The following is a 22,527-nucleotide window of genomic DNA, read 5'->3' on the forward strand; positions in this document are numbered from 1 at the left end:
TCGCTGGCTGGGCCTGGGGTCGCAGCCCCCCTGAGCCCTGTCCCTGGTAGCTCCCTCCCTGCTGTGTAATCACTTCCCAGCAGCACGTCTGGACCAGGCAAACCTGTTTGGCAGCTGACCTGCCCTGCCCTGCCCGGGTGTCCCCCCACTCAGCTGGGATCTCAGCTCCCCCCGTGCTCAGCGCTGCCCTTGCTGTCCCAGTGGGGGCGGCAGCGAGCTCTCTGCTCTGGTCACAGCATCAGAGCCAGTGTGAGCCCCCTCTCTGGTGTGCAGGGGGGCGGGGAGCATCTCTCCCTCCCACTCAGCCCCAGGGGGCTGGTTACAGGTAGGCAGGTATCCTGAGCCCAGCAGCCCCTCCCCCCTGCCAGCCAGGTTATTTGCATTTTCACTGACCATTTCCATCCTAGCCAATTGGTTCCCTGGATTTGAATTCAAACCCTCGGCCATTACAGGAGCGGGGCCTGGCTCCTGTCCCATGGAAAGACAGTCACCCCCCAACAGGGCCTCCCAGCTGATATCCTGGAGAACCCCAACGACCAGCCAGCCCGACCCCTCCTGGGTCTGCACAGGGATCTGGGCCATAGGCAGGGTGAGGGGCTTCACCCCAGGGAACTTCACCCAGGTTCCACAGTCCTTCAGCATCTGGGGCTGCACCACCACAGTTCTCTCTGTCCCAGGGTCTCGCCCCTGTAGGCGTGTTTCCCCACTGACCCCTGGGCAGCCCCCTATGTCTCTCTGCTCCACCATCACCAGTCCACGCTGCTGCTGCTTCTCATGCAGCTTGTCCTCGGGCTCTTGCTTTCTCTCACGGTCCTCTCGCTCTCTCGGGCTCTGCTCCCATCCCATCCGTCTCCAATCTCCTGATGGGGAACCCAATCGTGAAGACCCTCGTCTGATTGGGGACCAGACTCCCGGGGATGCCTGGCTGCTGCTCCAGCTGCTCCCAGATCCTCTTGTAGCCCCATCTGGGCCAGGAATCTGCTCCTCAGAGCGGTCCTTCTCCTCCAACTGCACTATTAACTGTGCCTTGGTGAACGTCCCCATGCGTAACCCTCTCTTTGTGCACAGGATCACAATGTCCTTCTCAAGGAGATGGTGATAGGCCATCACTTCTCCGTTCCCAAGTGGCTCTGGACTCACAGGCCTGTGTGCTCTTGGCTCCCCCATGGTTTCCAGGAAGAACCCCTGGTGTGCCAGCCCTTCTCGTGATCACCACCTCTTTGCCAGGGTTGAGCTGCAGACTCCTCCGCCCCTGAGACTGCTCGCTGCCATTCTCAGGGGGACCCCGTTACTCCAACAGTCCTTCTCGCTGGTCACACACTCCCAGAGGTTAACCGCCCCCTGAAACCGTCCCACTCTGAGCCTTCAGCACGCCTGGTCCTCATTATCTCTCCTTTGTTTTACTGCTCCCCAGTCACTTACTGCAAGCAGCGCCATTCACGGGGTGCAGTACGTCCCGCTGCTGGCACCAGTTGTCACGGAGTCACCGGGCGATGCTCTGGAACTGCTCCCCACCAAGCCAGTCAGGACTTTGGGGAGCCTCCTCGCCCTTGGAGCAGACTTGTTCAGGGCAAGAAGCTCACACGGCTTCACCTCCTGGGTCTCTCCTTGGAGCATTCAGCATCCTCTGCCCCTCCGTGTGCTTCCCACAGCGAGCCCACCCCAGCGGGGTCCTGGGGAAGCCACCGGGTTCTGCACCCCCACTTTGCAGTCAGACGTGACTCTCAGCCAGCCAGTAAAACAGAGGTTTATTCGATGACAGGAACAGGGTCTAAAACAGAGCTTGTAGATACAGCGAACCGGACCCCTCGGCTGGGTCCATTCTGGGGGGCAGTGAGCCAGACCCCCAGGTCTGCCCTCCACCCTTGACCCCAGCCAGCTCCAGACTAACAACCCCTCCCAGCCCCTTTCCCGGGCCAGGAGGTCACCTGATCCCTTTGTCTCCAACACCTTCAGCTGGCACCTTTGCAGAGGAGGGGCCCAGGCCATCAGTTGCTAGGAGACAGAGTGTCAGGCATTTAGGTGCACTGGCCCTTTGCTCTGCCAGATACTTAAGAACTGCCATGGGGACACTGAGGCACCAACACAGTATTCAGAGAAAACATTAAGAACTTTCCCAGTTCGTCACACACCCCTATCTCCTGCCCCCTCCTGTGCCCTAACCCCTACACTGTGTCCCCTTTGCCCTTAAGTCCCGCACTCCCTTCCTGTGCTACCAGCCACTGCCCCTCTGCTGCACCCTCTTCACCCCTAAGCCCTGCACCCCCTCCTGCACCCACATGGGGAGAGTGACCTGTGAGCATGGAGCAGCTCACGTTGCTGCCCTCTCCTCCCTGGAAGGCTGCTCCTCCGGGCACCCCTAGGAGCTGTGGGGGTGGGGTGCGGGGGCAAGAAGCAACATCACCTGAGTTCCCTGCATCCGGGTCACTTTCCTCAGCCAGGCTGCATAAGGGGAGGGCAGAGAGCAGCAGCTTCTGATGCTCCCCTCAAAGCACAGCCCAGGTGGGGAAAGTGACCAGGACGCATGGAGCACATAGTGTTGCTCCTCTCTCCCTCCAACCCTCTATGGGGCCATGGAGGAGCACTGGGGCAGGGGAGAGCAGTGAGCACCTTTGCACTGGCACACAGTGCCCTTTGACCCCCTGAAGTCCTGGGCGGCTGCCGGGGGGCCCCAGCCCTAAGGCCAGCCAGGCTCCCCAGCACAAACAGCAGAGAACACAGAGAGACTGGCCACACACTGAGCAGCGGTAGCCTAGGCAGCACATAATGGAGGCTCGGGGAGGCTCAGCCTCCCCAAACCTTGTGTCACCAAGAGGCAGTGGAGCCCATGACTAGGGGCCCTGGAGAAATTAGGTCCCCCTGGAAAAGTCTCCCCCATGTCAGCCCCAGGGCTGGAGGATCTCTCACTCCGTACTACGGCCCGGGGGCTGCAGCAGGGGCACAGAGCTTCTCTGGTCTTGGGGACACAGCGGGGCAGGGGTAAAGGAGTGACAGGTGGGGCTAGTGGGGGAAGGGGTGGAACAGAGGTGACATAGTGGATGGGGCCGTGGGTGGAAGGTGTGGCAGGGGGCAGAGCCACAGACAGAAGTGAGGGGGCCTAGTTCCAGTGCTGGGGCCCCTGCACTTGTTCTCCCTTTCCCTGGGCTTTGGCATCACTAGCCCCTGCTTAACGTGTAGAGTTCAGTGCTCCCCAAAATGTGGGGTGTGACTCCTAGGGGGACACAGAGGAACATTCATGGGGGCACGTCAGGGGCTGAGCCAGCCCCCATGGAGGGAGCACCAGTCAGCCCGACTCTGTCCCAGCTCTTTTCCAACCCCACCCTCAGCCTGGGCCTCTGACTGCCAGCTCGGCCTCGACCCCCTTACCCCTATCTGCACCCCTCTCTTCAGCAAGCAACATCCCACTCCCAGCCCCAGTTTTCAACTGCGGCTCCGAGGGCCCACAGCCATGGATAAGAGGGCACAGTGTGAAATGTTTGGGGACCACTGCTTTAGGGTGACATTCTGAATCACTTCTATGCAGTTCAATAAAAGCTATTCCTCACCCATCAGGACTGACTAAGTATGTTCTGCTGCCCTTCACTTATGCAGGAAGGATAATAACATTTCATACCACTCAGTGCTAAAGTGATTTGTGACCACCACCAGCTAAAACTGGTCATTTTGGGGAAGCGGCCCCATGATGCTGCATACCTAGGCAGAGTAGGTGTGTCTATGCAAACACGGTCTGTTCCTGAAGCCTTTCCCACAGCTGGTCACTAGGTGTGAGAGAGGAGCTCATTCAGCCCCTGCTTCCGCTTAGTATTTAAAAACACCTTAATGTCCCTGTCTCTGCTGGCCTTAGATTTCTCATCCTGTCCATTTCCTAACATCTCAGATGAGGTGGCTGAGTGGTTAAGGCGATGGACTGCTAATCCATTGTGCTCTGTACGCATGGGTTCAAATCCCATCCTCATCAGATGCATTTAGTCTTCACTCCTCCTTTCTAGACCACCATCTCCCCTTTGGTACAATGACAGACAAAACAATGTTGCTTCCTGCAGACAAAACCCTGCTCAGAAACCCCCTTGCTTTAAATAAAATGTCTAAATCTCAGATTTCTAAAAATAAAATTCTCAAGCCCTGTATGTCTTAGCTTTTATATCAAAAGGTAACAGCCTCATAATCTCCCCCAAACACCCTGAGACCTCCCCAAATTATTAAAATACCCCAGTTCTCAGCAAGGCCATGACAGTGACTCACAGCTAGAGTGTCTAGGCTAAGCTGTTCTGAAGGAGGCAACTCAAACATTTTCTCCCTGCTTCCCTTGGCAAGGTCTGATTGGGAAAACAAAATTCCCCAAACTGAAAATTTTCAGCTGAAAAACCAGTACTAGCTATTTGAGGACCTTGGTTTGAATGTATTATTATTATTATCTTCTGATTTATGAATCAGTTTTGTCATCCAGGTGTGTTTCCAGCTGTTGATTTGTGGGGGAGAGATGCCAAGTCATAATGTCTCTTCCCCTCTTTCATAGTTTCTTCCAACTTTCTAGAAAGCTCCTTTGCTATGATGTGAGTCAAGCAGTGTCCATTGTTGCTGTATTATCTCGGTGAAGTCTGCATCGTACAAGGTTCCTGGGATAGTCCGTGGGAGTGTAGAAACCTTCAATGGGCTAGGAGTGAGTCTGGCTCCTCCCTTGTCGCACCTGAATGGCTGGTGGGGGGCATTTCCTAACCTCATAACATATTTCTGTAATGCACACAGAGCAAACTTCATAACTTCCCAAACCAATGTGAGCACATAGAATGCAAGAAGACATTAAGGTTCAACAGATGAACAGTTCAAGATTTTTGAAATGATACCTCACCAGGCAGACTGTGTTCAAATGTATCATCACTATATGAGAGTGGTGAATATGGGGCTTGCAGGGTGCTGCTCTGAGCACAGCGTGCCACACCTGGGCTTCCATTGCAATGGCAGCGTACCCATAGAATCCATCTCTCCCGGGATAAAGATGGCAGGATGGCTGGCCTGGGTCATCTGACTTAGGCTCATGGAGCTAAAGCTGAGAGGCTAAAAACTGTGGTGCAGATATTTGTGTTCACATTGAAGCCTGGGTTCAGAAACCCTCACCCCTCGTGGGGTCTCAGAGGTTGGGTTCAAGTCCATATGTCTGCCCTGTAATGTTATAGTCTTGCAGTCCAAGTCCCATAACGTGGAGTCAGCTGACCTGGGCTTTGAGACAGGTGACCTGGGTGTTTTAATCATAGTGTAGACATAACACTAGGATAGGTCTAGGAGCCCAGAAGGTTGGGAGGGAGTTTAGCAAGTGCAAATGGTAAAACTGCAGGGAAGTATCACCCTGGACTCATGGCAGTTCTCCATTGGTCTGTCTGCTTTTGAGGCAGGGATAATAACTGCCAGTGGTGACCTGTTGAGTGGCTTTTGGGGCACCTGCTCTTGGCTGTTGTCAGAAGGACCTTTGGTCTAGCCCAGTGTGGTTTTTTTATGGTTTAAATTACACACACAGGCACTGATAACAGAGTTAGTGAACGTTTGGGAGTTAGGAGCTGGTAGGTCAGTGATCCAGTCCCCTCATGGATGACCCCCTCTCTCTGGGACAGGGGCAGGTCTGAGCTCTCACACCAAATGCTCATTGTGGCTGCCAGAATCTGTGGGCAGCTCACCTAGTTTATGCTGAGGGTTGAGTCCTGCTTTGTGCCCAGTGTCTGAGAATGAAAATCCTAAACCACCCTATGAAATAATGAATGCAGCAGGATGTGCTATTGTCCCTGCCCCAAAGCAGGCAGACCAATGGAGAAATGCCATTGAGTCCAGGGTAATACTTCATTGCGGTTTTACCTTTTTTGCTTGCTAAACTCCCTCCCAACTTTGAGGGGGCCCAGAGCCCAGTATTGAGCCTGAGCTGAGACATCTACACTGCAAATTTACAACTCCACGGCCAAAGCCTCGGGAGCCTGAGCTGGCATTGGGCAGCCTTGGTTGTTTCATTGCAGCGTGGACATAGCGTAGTATTATGTCTGCACTGTCATAAACACACGCACGTCACTATTCTGAAACCCTGGGTCAGTTGATTCAGGCTTGTGGGACTTTTGCTACAGGATTATAAAATTACAGTGTAGACACTTGGGCTTGAGCCCAGCCTCCGAGACCCCACAAGGGGTGAGGGTCTCCGAACCTGGGCTCTAGTCTGAGCCTAAATGTCTACACTGCAGTTTTTAGCCTCACAACCTGAGCCCAAGGAGTCCAAGTCAGATGATCCAGGCCAGCCGGGCCACACTGCTTTTATCACGTTATAGATGCCCTCTCAGGGTATGCCTACATTGCAATGTAAGCCCAGGGTTAGCAGAAGTCATGTCAGCAGCCCCAATGCATAAACATAAACCACGAGGAAAAGACCCACCCACAAATAAGCTGGGCAGTGTCCTTCTCCCTACGGTTCATAAGTCCAGCAACCAAAAGTCCTTTAACATGAGCCATCTCCTCTCTGCACCCCACTCACTGCTGTTGTCCTTAGTCAGTGCAAGCCCAGAGGTGCCTCTGTAGAGTTCACTCATAGACTCATAGATTCTAGGGTCAGAAGGGACAAATGTGATCATCTAGTCCAACCCCCGGTAAAAAGCAGGCCACAGAACCCTACCCATCCACTTCTATAACAAACCCCTAACCTATGTCTGAGTTATTGAAGTCTTCAAATTGTGGTTTGAAGACCTCAAGCTGCAGAGAATCCACCAGCAAGTGAGCCATGCCCCATGCTGCAGAGGAAGGCAAAAAACCTCCAGGGCCTCTGCAAATGTGCCCCGGAGGAAAATTCCTTCCCGACCCCATATATGGCGATCAGCTAAACCCTGAGCATGTGGGCAAGACTCACCAGCCAGCACTCAGAAAAGAATTCGCTACAGTAACCAAGATCCCATCCCATCCAACATCCCATCACCGACCAACGGGTATACTTATCTGCTGATAATCAAGGATCAATTGCCAAAATTAGGCTATTCCATCATACCATCCCTTCCATAAACTTATCAAGCTTAGCCTTAAAGCCAGATATGTCTTTTGCCCCCAGTACTCCCCTTGGAAGGCTGTTCCAGAACTTCACTCCTCTAATGGTTAGAAACCTTCGTCTAATTTCAAGTCTAAACTTCCTAGTGTCCACTTTATACTCATTTGTTCTTGTATCTACATTGGTACTAAGCTTAAATAATTCCTCTCCCTCCCTAATATTAATCCCTCTGATATATTTATAAAGAGCAAGCATATCCCCCCTCAGCCTTCTTTTGGCTAGACTAAACAAGCCAAGCTCTTTGAGTCTCCTTTCATATGACAGGTTTTTCATTCTTCGGATCATCCTAGTAGCCCGTCTCTGAACCTGTTCCAGTTTGAATTCATCCTTCTTAAACATGGGAGACCAGAACTGCACACAGTATTCCAGGTGAGGTCTCACCAGCGCCTTATATAACGGTACTAACACGTCCTTATCTTTGCTGGAAATACCTCGCCTGATGCATCCTAAAACCGCATTAGCTTTTTTAACGGCCATATCACATTGGCGGCTCATAGTCATACTGTGATCAACCAATACCCCAAAGTCCTTCTCCTCCTCTGTTGCTTCCAACTGATGCGTCCCCAATGTATATCTAAAGTTCTTATTATTAATTCCTAAGTGCATGACCTTGCACTTTTCACTATTAAATTTCATCCTATTACTATTACTCCAGTTTACAAGGTCATCCAGATCTTCCTGTATGATATCCCGGTTCTTCTCCGTGTTAGCAATACCCCCCAGCTTTGTGTCATCCGCAGACTTTATTAGTACATTCCCGCTTTTTGTGCCAAGGTCAAGTAATAAAAAGGTTAAATGGTTTCACCTGCCATACTGGGTGGAAAGGAGAAATAAAGAAGGCACTATACTCACTATGTTGTCTAGGGACTCACTCATTCCTCCACAGCCACCCTGTCCTAACACTGATCTAACCCCTAAATTTTAGTATTAGGACCCAGGCACGGGCCCATTTGGCTTTCGAACCCCTGTTCCCTGCCTAGCAAGTGCTATTGAATTGAAGGTGAGTCCCTCAGTCGGGGTCTGCCGAGCACAGTTGTGCTGCCCTCAATTTACACAACAAGGATAACAACGCTTTATTTCTCCTGCCCCAAAAACAAGGAGGCTGGGAATCCAACACCAGGCAAAAGTGATCATTTCGGCAAGCAATCCAACATATTTCCAACATACTGTAAAATCCACATGCAGACTCATACACGAAACCTGGCAAGAAAATCTTCCTGAGGGGGTCTGAAGCACCTGCTGCTGGAGGGAAGCAGGGAGCTGTGGGTTGGGATTGAGGGGCACCGGGAATAGGAGGAGCCTATGAGTTGGGATTGAGGAGCAGCGTGAGGAGGAGGGTCCTCTGGGTTGGGATTGAGGGGCACTGGGAATAGAAGGGGGCTGTGGGTTGGGATTGAGAGGACTGTGGTTAGGGACAGAGGAGAAGGGTGAAGAGGAGTAGGCTCTGGTTGGGAGTGAGAAGCAGTGTGCATAGGAGGGACTGAGGATTGGGATTGAGGGGCACCGAGAAAAGAGGGGACATGCGTTTAGGCTGAAGAGCATCCTTGTTTGGGGATCCAGCAGGAAACGGGAAAGCAGCAGGTGATTCTAATTCCTAGGGATATTCTGTGTGTTTGTATGTGTGTGTGTGTGCAGGGAAGGAACATGCTATATGCCCAGTGGCCTTTATTCCTCCAGGCTGCAAGGACAGAGAGGTTGTCAGGAAGTTGCCCCTTCAAACCCACACACAAAAAGGCCCTTCTGAGGAAAGGGAAAATCCTGAAGAGAAAAAATAATGTTAAAGAGGACTCCAAAGAGCCAGTTTAAGATCTTGGGGGAGTAGTTTATCACCTGACCAGTGACTTGACCCCTGGACCTACAGATTAAAAGTCTGATGTTCTACCAACTGAGCTTGCCAGACTTACAATGTGAAAGAGCAACTTGGGGCAGAGGAGAACTAGTCAAGAAAACAAGAGTGGGAAACAGTAGGAAAAACCTGCTGCTCTCTCTGGCCTGGTGAACACTACAAGTTTATATCTAAGTTAGCAGCATTAAATCGCATTAACCCTGCACCCGTCCACACAATGAAGCCCTTTATATCGATATAAAGGGCTCTTAATACCGATATCTGTACTCCTCCCCGACGAGGGGAGTATTGCTGAAATCGGTACTTGCCATGTTGGATTAGGATTAGTGTGGCCGCAATTCAGCGGTATTGGCCCCCCTTTGAGCTCCACTTGCAGAGGCAATAAAGTCAGTGTTGTTTCAAATTAATGCATTTTTTATTACTTCGTCACACAAACAAGGGGACACTGCCACGGTAGCCCAGGAGGGGTGGGAGAGGAGGGAAGCAACGGGTGGGGTTGTTGCAGGGGCACCCCCTGGAATGGCATGCAGCTCATTATTTCTGCTGGATGTCTGGGGCTCTGACCCGGAGCGGCCGTTTGCCTCTCTGGTTCTTTAGCAGGCTTGCCTGATAGTCTAGACAGGACTGACTCTCCCTTTAGACAAAACTCACAGAAGGGAATGACCTGGGGAGTCATTCCCATTTTTGTCCATGCGCCCCAGGTCAACCTCACCGAGGCCAGCCAGGAGCACCCATGACAGCAGCAGATGGTACAGTATAACTGGTAACTGTCATTGTCAACTTGCAAAGCCGCAGATGGGACGGTATGGCTGGTAACCATCTTTGCTAACTTGAAAAGGCAAGGGGATGCTGCTGTGTAGTGCTGCAGTACCGCGTCTATCAGCATCATCCAGTAGTCATACAGTGACGGTGAAAAAAGGCTGAATGGGCTCCATGGTTGCCGTGCTATGGCGTCTGCCCAGGCAATCCAGGGAAAAGGGCGCGAAATGATGGTCTGCCATTGCTTTCACGGAGGAAGGACTGAGTGACGACATTTACCCAGAATCACCCACGACACTGTTTTTGCCCCATCAGGCATTGGGACCTCAACCTAGAATTCCAATGGGTGGGAGAGACTGCAGAAACTATGGGATAGCTATGGGATAGCTACCCACAGTGCAACGGTCCGGAAATTGACACTCGCCTCGGTATATGGACGCACACTGCCAAACTAATGTGCTTAGTGTGTCCATGTGCACTCGACTTTATACAATCTGTTTCCAAAAACTGGTTTCTGTAAAATCGGAATAATCCCATAGTGTAGACATACCCTGTGATTAATGACTTTGGTGACTAATTGAAAGGCTGATGGTTCAAACCCAAGTGAAGATGGAGGTGATTTTTTTTAGTGATGAGAATCCAGTTCATTTTAATGGACAGAAAATCTCCTCAATGCTTGTCTAGCCTCATTGGGCAAGCATAAGTGATACTTTCACCAGGTGCATTGGCAGTATAGTGGTGAGCATATCTCCTTTCCAAGGAGTTGACCTGGGTTTGATTCCCATCCAGTGCAGCGATGTGATGTTTTCTCTGCTGGGAATTAGTTTAATTTCAGTCACATTGTATCAGTTTATCAATGGAATGAGAGAATCAATGTTCTGCAGGTCATTCAACACACAATGGAGGAAGAAAGGGCTGGGACTAGACAACGAGCAGGTGGGGTTATCCTGGTATTACAGTGTTTGGTTTATTTTTTTTTATAAACTTCCTTTACTTCCCTCTCCCTTTTAGACTCAGAGCCTTTAAGGTCAGAAAGGACCAATGTGATCATCTAGTCCGACCTGCTGACTTTACAGGCCAAAAGAGCCCCCTCCCCTCCTGTAATAGACCCAGTAGGGGAGGCAGCTCTGTGCACTGCCCCTACCCCAGGCAGCACATGGACGACCTCTGCCCCCCTCCCCTAATGGGTGTACAGAGATGTGCCAGCAGCACTAAGGTGGCTCCCTGCCCACTCTGCCTCCGTCCCTCCGTGTCACTCCCAGAAATGGCCGGCATGTCCTGGCACCCCCTGGGGTGAGGGGAGTGTCTCCATTCATTGCCCCTGCCCCAAGTACCAATTCCACAGCCCCCATTGGCCAGGAACTGCAGCCAATGGGAGCTCTGGTGGCAGCGCCTGCAGGCAGCGGCACACAGAGACCTCCTGGCACGGCCCACCTAGGACCTGCTGCCACTGGGTTGTGTGTACCAGTCACTTTGGGAGCTGCAGTGCCCGGGGTAAGCGCCACCCCTCCTGCACCTCAACCCGCTCCCCCAGCGCAGAGCCCGCATCCCACACACAAATTTCCTCCCAGAGCTTTGCTTGTTTTCCTATCACCCAGAACTATCCTTCTTCTCCTGGGATGCAAGTAGCCATCCCTGGGAAGCCAAGAGGTAGGCACAGGATTCTACCTCCCAGCAGCCAACCGCACCTTCCCAGGCTTTTCAGGCTTTGCAGAACAAATGGGCTTAGCTTCTGCCCTGCCTTCCTCAGCTAGACTTTCCTCTTTTGCCTCATTCCTGCCTCACTCCCTCCTTTGGCAAGTCACACAAAGGAAGCCAGCAGGAAGAGCTGGCCGCCATAGGCCAACCTCCAAGGGCAGAGGAGACTAAGCCACAAGGCTTCAAAAGGTGACTGGCCAAGGTACTCTAGCTTTCACCTGCTGATGCTAAGGCTTTTTCCCAGCTCATTTCAGCACCCTCTGTCCTGCAGGGGTTGAGCTTATCACAGCTGTTACCCATTACTGGGCCAGCTAGTAAGCGTAGGGAGGACTAATGACCCACCAGAGTTTGGCAGAAAGCAGCACATTTATTATACTGACAGCTAAGTTCAAAAGAAGAAGCGGGGGTGTCACACTCACACTTGCATACTCATGCTCCCAGGACAGGCACAGCACTGGAGATGTCAGGATTCTGCAAGGTAAGTGTCCCACAGTGCAGCTATGGACGGTGCGATGAAGGTAAGTCTTCCTGAGGCACAATGAAATACAACGCAGAGAACCACTGGCCAGGCGGTCAGGCAAAGGGCATTCACTGGAGGTACAAGCTTGTGAATGACTCCTGAGCACGTGGCCCCTTCTCCTTTTAAGGACCTGCACCTAATGGCCTGCGACTAGAGATGACTTGGCTGCATCTAGTTGGTCACGCTCCACTTTGGGCAGTGTCCATGCTCTGGGTGTGTGAGTGCTGCCTAATTAGAGTCCCAGACACCTTGTCTACCTGGAAGCTCTTCTGCTCTTCTAGCTGTTCAACCAGCCCATTCATCCCACAAGCATTCCAGGAGGGGGAGGGGGAAAACCACTTCACAGGTATTCAGAGAGGGAGAGGAGACAAAAGCAGGAGGGGGGGAAGTATAAGAGACCTATTGAGCATACAGGTTATACATTGCATAGAAATCACTGCTGCTCCTACAACAGCAGGGACAGGCCAGTAGGAGCTGGGAAAAGGAAGCCATCATGTTTCTGCCTGGTTTTAAACCAGGGACCTTTTCCATGTTAAGCAAACATGATAACCACTACACTACAGAAACTCTGTTGCCGTGTTCTGCCCCTCCCTTCATAAGAACATAAGAATGGCCATACTGGGTCAGACCAAAGGTCCATCCAACCCTATATCCTATCTGCCAACAGTGGCCAATGCCAGGTGCCCCAGAGGGACTGAACCTAACAGATAATGATCAAGTGATCTGTCTCCTGCCATCCATCTCCACCCTCTGACAAACAGAGGCTAGGGATATCATTCCTTACCCATCCTGGCTAATAGCCATTCATGGACTCAACCTCCATTAATTTATCTGCAAAAAGAACAAGGAGTAATTGTGGCACCTTAGAGACTAACAAATTTATTTGAGCATAAGATTTCATGGGCTAAAACCCACTTTATCGGATGCATGCAGTGGAAAATACAGCAGGAAGATATATAGATATAGATATAGATACACACACACACACACAGAGAACATGAAAAAATGAGTGTTGTCATACACACTATAACAAAAGTGAGCAGTTAAGGTGAGCTATTATCAGCAGGAGAAAAAACCTTTTGTAGTGATAATCGGGATGGTCTATTTCCAACAGTTGACAGGAAGGTTTGAGTAACAGTAGGGGGACAAATAAACATGGGGAAAAAGTTTTACTTTGTGTAATAACCCGTCCACTCCCAGGCTTTATTCAAGCCTACTTTAATGGTGTCCACTTTGCAAATTAATTTCAATTCAGCAGTCTCTTGTGGGAGTCTGTTGTTGAAGGTTTTTTTGTTGTAATATTGCGACTTTTAGGTCTGTAATCAAGTGACCAGGAAGATTGAAGTGTTCTCCGATGGTTTTTGAATGTTATAATTCTTGATGTCTGATTTGTGTCCTTTTATGCTTTTATGTAGAGACTGTCTGGTTTGGCCAATGAACATGGCAGAGAGGCATTGCTGGCACATGATGGCATATACCAAATTGGTAGATATGCAGGTGAATGAGCCTCTGATAGTGTGGCTGATGTGATTAGGTCCTATGATGGTGTCTCCTGAATAGATATGTGGACAGAGTTGGCAACGGGCTTTATTGTAAGAATAGGTTCCTGGATTAGTGTTTATGTGGTTTGGTTGCTGGTAAGTATTTGCTTCAGGTTGGGGTGCTGTCCATAAGCAAGGACTGGCCTGTCTCCCAAGATCTGTGACAGTGAGGGATAATCCTTCAGGATAGGTTGTAGATCCTTGATGATGCACTGGAGAGGTTTTAGTTGGGGGGCTGAAGGTGACAGCTAGTGGGGTTGTATTACTTTCTTCGTTGGACCTGTCCTGTAGTAGGTGACTTCTGGGTACTCTTCTGGCTCTGTCTATCTGTTTCTTCACTTCAGCAGGTGGGTAGTGTACTTGTAGGAATGCTTGATAGAGATCTTGTAGGTGTTTGTCTCTGTCTGAGGAGTTGGAGCAAATGTGGTTGTATCTTAGAGCTTGGCTGTAGACAATGGATTGTGTGATGTGGTCTGGGTGAAAGCTGGAGGCACGTAGGTAAGTATAGTGGTCAGTATGTTTCCAGTATAGGGTGGTGTTTATGTGACCATTGCTTATTAGCACAGTAGTGTCCAGGAAGTGGATCTCTTGTGTGGACTGGTCCAGGCAGACATTGTAGGTGGGATGGAAATTGTTGAAATCATGGTGGAATTCCTCAAGGGTTTTCTTTTCCATGAGTCCAGAAGATGAAGATGTCATCAGTGTAGGGCAAGTAGAGTGGGGGCATTAGGGGATGAGAGCTGAGGAAGCGTTGTTCTAAGTCAGCCATAAAAATGTTGGCAAGCTATGTGGCAATGCGAGTACCCATAGCAGTGCTGCTGACTTAAAGGTATACATTGTCCCCAAATGTGAAATAGTTGTGGGTGAGGACAAAGTCACAAAGTTCAGCCACCAGGTTTGCCATGACATTATCGGGGATACTGTTCCTGACAGCTTGTAGTCCATCTTTGTGTGGAATGTTGGTGTAGAGGGCTTCTACCTCCATACTGGCCAGGATGGTGTTTTCTGGAAGATCACCAATGGATTGTAGTTTCCTCAGGAAGTCAGTGGCATCTCGAAGATAGCTGGGAGTGCTGGTAGCATAGGGCCTGAGGAGGAAGTCTACACAGCCAGACTATCCTGCTGTCAGGGTGCCGTTGCCTGAAATGATGGGGCATCCAGGATTTCCAGGTTTATGGATCTTGGATAGCAGACAGAATAACCCTGCTGCTTTTTTAGCCTGCTGCTTCTCTGTCTGGGTTGTTTTTGTCAGACCTGGCACACAAAAATGGCATCATTGTGAGCGCCCACGAAGGCAAGATGAATTTTGGCTGCCTTGCTCAGCTTGATTTGCTTCCTCACCCCATTTCTGCCTTAGATCCTGGCTCACCTTGTGGCTGAAGATGGTCCATTGTCTCAAGCGGTGCCAGAGCCTGACACAGTGCCCCTGGGCAGCCTCTGCTCTGCACATGCCGACCATGCACATTTGCAAATACTTTAAAGTGCCTGTCAGTAAGTTCTGGGGACATTTGCTCACCTTCAGAGGAAGCTCCCTAAAATTGGCCTGTCTCACCCAGTAGTACATTGACCTCTGTTCAGATTGAGCCAAAGAGGGCGGGGGGGCTAGCTGCTGTGGCCGCAGCTGCTGAGAGGGCAGCCACTGTTGCGGATGAAGCCATCCTGCAAGAACCTTCCACCTAGCCACCCACTGAAAATCGTGTAGGGTGTAAGGTGAGAGTAGAACTCTAGAGGGGGGGGCCTCCCCCTTCCCTCATCATTGGCCATCCCATACCCGGTGCTGCACCCAGAGGGGTAAAAATAATACAACCATATTGGAAGAGTCAGTTGCATTCTTTGTGGTTGCCCCACCATTTCCCTTGGGCCTGACCTGCCTTCCAGCTCAGACACCACTGAGAGAGCCGTACAAGACTTCAAAGCCCACCAAACCCAACCCCCCTTCTAATACGGCAGAAAAGCCACATGTCTCCTGACTAGGCAGGGATGTCCTATTGCCCCACAGGAAGTGGAAGGCCCTTGTGTTTGGTCTCAGCAGCACTCATGGAGCAGGGGGAAACACATGGCTGAGGAAATTCCCCACAGCCAAAAGATAGGTCTTGAGCATCACAACTTTGTAGGCTAATGACAAGGTCCACTTATGCCATTGGCTGAGCCTTTCCTCACAGGCCAGCAACCGCTTCTCCCAGTTCGCGTACCTCACCTCGTCCCTAACCAAATGCTAGAAGGCCCAGCTCATCAGCCTGCCCACTCTTGCAGCCCTCCTCTTCTGCCCTGACTGATAGGGAGGAGTATTGAGCCTCCCTCCCTTAGGCCCTTCAGCATTCCTGTGGACACCAACACTGCACAAGTGACTTTGGGCCAGTAGGTCAACCAATAGGGCTGCCTCCTAGGCCAGGCTGCAGCCCAGCTTCAGGACTCAGAGGAAATGCAGCTCGCATCCCTACCTACAGGACTCCAGGCACAGCCAGACTTCTGGATCAAACATCCCCTCTTGTGCTCAAGTCACAACAGCTCGTGGGCAAAAGACAGACTTTCATGGCCTTTGAGAAAGCAAGACAGAGCCTTGGAAGTTCCAGTAGGGTTAAGTGCCACAGGAATTGCTCTCGGATCCCACTGAGACTTCAACTCATATTGCAGGATTCAAAGTCCTGACTGCTGGCCCTTACACCATGGGACCAATAAGGAACACCCAGACCTCTGCTGAGTTCTGATGAGGATGACCCTGTGTAGGCAACCCTGCATTTGCTCACCAAGTTGTTCTGCAGCAGTTTGCTGCAGCTCCCAGAGGCCTTTCTTAAACCAGACTGAGAGACCAGTAGGCATGTGAGGAAGTTGCCCCTTCAGTCCTAGGCAATACATGGCCCTTACTAGGAAAGGAGAAGCTGAAGTCAAAGAGAGTCCACAAGAGATACCTTCTGAAGATCTTGGAGGATATTACAGGGAAAACTGTCTTTTTCATTTACCAGTGACTTGAAGCCTAGACCCTAGATTAAAAGCCTGATGCTCTACCAACTGAACTAGCCAGGCTCACATGGACAAATGGCAAATTTCATGCAGAAGAGAAATTAGTCATGAAAATGAGGGCAGGAAACAATACAGAAAACTTGCTACTCTTGCTTTCTTAGCAGTCCTAGCCCCAGCCTGCTCCTCCATCTGGCGCCCTGAGGCCTTATTCTTTCTTTAGTTAAATATCAAATCCAGGAGAAAACACAGTTATACAGAAATGTCATTGGAAATACAAAAATTAAAAAGGAAAATGCAATTCCCATCACTTTAGCGTATCTAGGCCATTCCTGTATCGAGAGGACCTGCTAAGGTCCCTGTGTGCTTATGAGAAATCTGGAGGAACTCATACCACAGCCAGAACATGACACTCAACTGCTTCCAGGTGCCGCAGTAAAACCCTTTTCCTGCTGTGACTTTGAACTCCATAGGATTTTATGAAAATATGCTAATGAGTGTGAATATAAAGTAATTGAAATATGCTTCATGCAAAAAGTCTCTTGTAAGGTATCATTACAAAGCTTATAATCTACTGTGTGTGTTCATCCTATTTGTATGAACCGATCATTCCTGTATCTGAAACTAGAAATATGAAATATAACTCTGAGGGCCTATTGTAATGAGGCAAAGTGTGGGCCATTAATAGTGGTTTGGACTCTTGATGGCTCCCATTAACCAGAACAATTGACTGGAGATGGCTCTGTCCTGCACCATCTGTGAGTTAGGCCAGGAAGAATGAAGGCTTGGGGTCTCCCAGGACATGTGACCATGTCACCTGGTACAGGAATCCATCTTAAACCTGGGGCTTTTCCCCAGGAGAGAGACAAAAGATTCCTGCCTTGTAGCAAAGCTGTATAAGGGGATGGAACAGAAGAAAGTTGGGTGCAGTCATGAGAAATCCCCTAGCTACCTTGAGCTGGAACAAAGACTATACCTGGTGAAAAGATTGGGCCCAGACAAGAAATAAGTCTAGTCTGCGAAAGAAGTGTATTGGAAGATCTCTGAGGGTGAGACTTGATCTGTATTGAGTTTCATACTGTATTAGGCTTGGACTTGCATGTTTTTGTTTTATTTTGCTCTATGGAGACTACAAATGGCACAGAGAAGGAAAAGATAATGCCATAGAAAAGTCTCTGTGTGTGTGTTAGATGGGTGGAGGGTGTCTAGAAACCATTCTCCTCTAGTTTCTTTTCTCTGATTTCCTTTGGAGAATCTGAAGCAGGGAGCAGAAGCCATTGCTACCACCTCTGAGGCTTGAACTCATGACCTTCAGACTATGAGACTGACATGCTGTCAACTGCACTAAGAAGACTTGGTAAAGCTTTAAGCTCCGTGCATGTAGGACCCTCCTACATCGGTGACTGGGGCAGGGAAGGAGCCAGGGGTGTGCTGGAAGAAGCAGGGAGCTCTGGTGCCCACAGACCTGTCCTGGCAGCTTTCTCAGCAGCAGAGAAATCAATTTGCCCTGCCAGTGAACAATCTCCTGGAACTAATGGCAGCACAGGGGGATGTTTCCAAGCTGTGCACCTACTGCCACATTTTGGAACTTACTCTCCTTTTCCTAGCAGGGCACTTTCCATGGGAATTCAGCAAAGCAAACTACACAGGTAAGAGGAACAAGCTGGGGAAGGTACATGGGGAACAGAATCCAGGGCTCCAGATAAGGCTTGAATTTATAATCCCAGCAGCTTGCCCTTCTGCACTAACCAATTGCACCATTGCAGATGCTTTTTAGATGGATTTGGGAAGCAGGCAGTTCCCAGTCTCTGTGGTTCACACCTTTGCCTGGTAATTGAAAAGCAGCTGGTTCAAACCTAATTCAAGATGCGGCTTTTCAGTGATGAGACTCCAGTACGTTTTAACAGGAAGAAAATCTCCTCTATTCTGGTTTAGCCCCATTTGACTCCTTCTGCCCATCTTCTCTGCCCCCCCCAGTCTCTTTCCTTCCCCACTGGGGCCATGCAGAGAGGAGCCACAGTCAGTCTCTGTCACAGAGAGTCTGTATCCTACAAACGGAGGGAGGGGTCACTCTAAAACATTGATAACGGGGAGAGGAGGGGTGTGCGTGGTTAGGGGGAGAAAGGATGGAGACCTAACAGTGGGGCCCAGAGAGATTCCTCCAAACAGGGGAGATCCCCTGCTGCCCCCCATCTGCAGGAAGAACAACTGTGTGTGGGGGGTCTCCACATGCTGTTCCCGCCCCAAGAGCCAACTGTGGCAATGGGAGCTGCAGGGCTGGAGTCTGTGGGCAGCAGTGCTCAGAGATGCCCCCAGCCCTCCTGCTTAGGGGCTGCTGCCAGAGGAGGGTGCGGGTTGCTTTCGAGAGATGCCCGAGGTAAATGCTGCACCCTTCATCCTCTCCTGTACCCCCAACCCAGACCCCACACCTGCACCCAAACTCCTTCCAGGACCCTGCTCCTTGCACACCCTCCTGCACCTCAACCCCCTGACTGAGCCCAGACCCTGCACCCGAACTCTCTCCCAGAGCCCAGCCTCTCTCCCTCCCACACCCAAACTCCCTCCCAGAGCCTTAGGCAGGTGTGGGGAGGGGGGGGCAGGACTTGGTCCGATTCTGGGCACCACCAAAAATTATACAAACCTGCCGCCTCTGTCCAGCCCAACCTTCTGCTGATGCACCTCAGCCCACACCCGTGCAGGGTTTGAAGCTTCCATTGCTTAAATTCCAGGACACTGAGGGATTTCTGCTCCACTTTGCCCAGAGGGAGCCTTCACCCCACTAACAACCAGGTTCTTGTCCATGGGATCACTGTTAGGGGGGCTGGGTCCCTCAGTGTCTTTTCTCTCTCTACGACAGGCCAGGGTGCAATAACTGGGGCATCTGAGCACCCAGGACCTTCTGTGTGGCTCCCATTCCTCTTCCCCTTCTGTGGTCTCATCTATCATTGACTCCAGCCTTTTTTCTATCCATCGTCAGCACCTCCCAAGCAAGCTGCACTCACCTCAAAAAGACATAAAGTCCTGTGGCACCTTATAGACTAACAGACGTATTGGAGCATAAGCTTTCGTGGGTGAATACCTGCTTCGTCAGATGAACGTGGCGGAAATTTGCAGGAGCAGCTATAAATATGCAGGTAAGAATCAGTCTAGAGATAAGGAGGTTAGTTCAATCAGGGAGGATGAGGCCCTCTTCTAGCAGCTGAGGTGTGAACGCCAAGGGAGGAGAAATTGCTTTTGTAGTTGGCTAGCCAGGCACAGAATTCCCACTCCGTTCATCTGATGAAGTGGGGATTCACCCCTCAAAGCTTATGCTCCTGTACATCTGTTAGTCTATAAGGTGCCACAGGACTCTCGCTTTTTACAAATCCTGGTTAACGCAGCTACCCCTGTGATACTCAAAATGACAGTGTCCCCTGTTGGGTGTACATCACTGACCGCTCTCCTTTCCGAGCACTGACTGCCCCTCTGTTTCCTTGCCTCTCAGTCTGAGCAGATGGGACCTTTCCCTCCAGTGCTGGAGGATTCACCCTTCTCATCTACCCTTGTCCCAAGCAGCACAGTGAGAGGGAATCTTAAATGTACCAAGGTGACTTTGGAGCAGAGACCCCCCAGACCTTCCATGCAATTGGCACTTTCCCTTCACTGAGCAGGACTGAAACTGGTGGGCCACATCCCCTCTGGGCATAAGCAAAGCAGCCAGGTGAAAAAATGAACCTGGAGATTGAACCCAGGACCCCATACATGCAAAGCATGTGCTCTACCACTAAGCTACATCCCCAGATGGGCTGTGTTTGCTATGGGTTATACTCAAAGCCTTCCTGTTCTCACTGCATCCAGTGACCTATAAGCTTCACAAGAAGCCCATTCCCCTCTCTGAGGACCAGGCCTGCTCTCCTGGAGGTTACTTGTTCATAGGAGTCACTTTGCAGCAGGGCAAGATTCTATGTGTGGGGCAGAGAGAGTTTGTGCCCTGGACTCAGGGGGCAGAGATACAGTCAGCCCTCTCCCCTGCATTGGGTGGTGGGGGTGCTGCAATCCCCTGCTGTAAGGTCATTGTGGGGTATGCTGTGAGCAGCTCAACACCTCACCCTGGTGGCAGAAGTGGGGTGGGGAGTTCTAGGTGTTTCCACCTGCCTGTGAAGTCCAGCTTTCCCCAGCACATTCACTGCGGTGCAATTGGGTCACTGTTTCCATGGCTGAACAGCAAAGAATCACTCCCAGTTTCCCTTCTAGCTGCAGCAGGATTAGCCTGTGTCAGTGGTTAATGAGGTGGATCTAGTTGTAGATTGTTATTCATTCCCCACCTTGACAATTCACACAGTCCCTTTCCTAATCAAATCCCCAACACCTCAGTGATCCTGGTAGCAGGGGTTGGGTCCTGAGACTTTGAGGGTCCTTTTTACCCTTCACCTGGAGTGAACTCAGCTTTTCCCCCATCCCAGACAATCCATTAAATAACAACAGGGGCATAAAGAAAGAGGGGAGGGAACATCTCACTGCCAGGGCTGGATGTGCCCAGGGCCCCAACTCATCCATTGTTTCCATGGAATTTGGCCCCCTGCTTTGCACAAGGGACAGAGAAAGATCTTGCTGTTCCTGTGGCTGTGCAAGGAAAATTGTGCTTCTGTATGAAAGAGAGGAGGGAAATGGCCCCATGATGGGACAATATCCTCAGGATTAAGACCTAAGGACTCAGGCTGAGAACTGATAGAACTCCACTCATCTGGGATTTAACAAATTGTCTTCCATGGAGCAGGGCCAGATCCAGCATTTTTGCCACCCCAGGAGAAAAAAAAAATAAAGAAGTTGCAATCAGCAGCAGCTCTACCTCTGCCACTTTTGGCAGTGAGTCTTTCCCTCCAAGGGGGACTGAGAGGACCCAATAGGCACAGAAGCCTCCCCATTCCATTTGTCATCTCTAGGTGCCTGGAGCCAGCCCTGCCATGGAGACACTGGGAAGATGGAGGAATCAGGAAACAGCCACAGATTTATTTACATTGCAAGTGAAAAATAACTGAAGCATTTTTTTAATTGAAGTCACTTTTCCCTGACTGGGAATTGAACCCAGGCCTTGGCAGTGAAAGTGCCAAATCCTAACCACTAGACAGCTGATAAAGTTGCTTTTTTTCTCACTTATGCTACACTTTCTTAGGCTACTTTCTATCCACTTTCTGACAGTACTCCATTGTCCACTCCCTGAGGGGTTAAGAACAGAGAGTACAGGAACCCCTGTACTCAGGGTCACAACCTCAGCCCAACACAAGCCACTGAAATAAACTCTAAGGATGCTTCCTCCAGCAGGATCACAGAGCCACGCAAAAAAAAACCCAGGAGGAACAATCCTCCTCTGTCTTCATTTACCCCATCGCAACCCTCTCAGCAGCCGACTCTTGCAGGAAGGACACTCAGATGATAGGAGCTCTGGCATAGAGACCAAGGGAGGGGTGTTGCTTCCTCTCACTGTGAGCTGATCACAGTCTGACTCTGTGCAACAGGGCTCTGAACTTTGCCATCTTGTGTGTTCTGAGAGCAGAGCTCCCTGGACCCTTCTGCTGAGAGCATGGTGATTGCACAACAGCTGCAAGGCCTTTTTCCCTCTCCTTGTTCTCCTTGGCTTCCCCAGACTTTCCTCACAAATGGTTCTATAAGGTGCTGAAGGGATCTAAGGACCTGCAGGTTTCCCTCACCCATCTCTTAAAGCAAACAGTGATTCCCTTCTCTGACACTCCTGGGTCTGGGCTTCTTTTGAGTTTTTCCCAAGGGGGGGCCTGATTCCCTGTGAAAATGTGTGTGTGGCACCAGCTTGTCTGCCCCCTCTCTGGGAACCAAGAAACTTTTTCAGACTCTCCCCCACTAGATGAGTCCAACAGCACCTCCCCTTGGTGGGAGAATCCTAAATTCTGACCTCCAGCCCTGGTTGCTCTGACCAGCTGATGGCGGCAGCATGTTAAATCAACCCCAGCTCACTGGGCTAGAAAGCAGCATCTAACCAGCCTAGTGACAGCTTTGGTTTGCTCGCTGGAGACATAACAAACCAGGAAAGAAGGCAAATGTCAGGCTACGTCTACACTACAGGATAAATTCGAATTAGCTTAAACTGATTTTATAAAACAGATATTATAAAGTGGATTGTGCGCGT

General features: G+C 50.5%; 1 non-coding gene across 1 annotated transcript; it reads left to right on the plus strand.

Annotated features, from left to right (window-relative positions):
- The first annotated feature begins 3,876 nt into the window (after positions 1-3,876).
- On the plus strand, positions 3,877-3,958 carry TRNAS-GCU (transfer RNA serine (anticodon GCU)). Its single transcript has one exon. It is a non-coding gene; the product is annotated as a tRNA-Ser (tRNA).
- Positions 3,959-22,527: the final 18,569 nt, after the last annotated feature.

The sequence above is a fragment of the Gopherus flavomarginatus genome (genome assembly GCF_025201925.1).
Source record: "Gopherus flavomarginatus isolate rGopFla2 chromosome 13 unlocalized genomic scaffold, rGopFla2.mat.asm SUPER_13_unloc_1, whole genome shotgun sequence".
NCBI lineage: Eukaryota > Metazoa > Chordata > Testudines > Testudinidae > Gopherus > Gopherus flavomarginatus.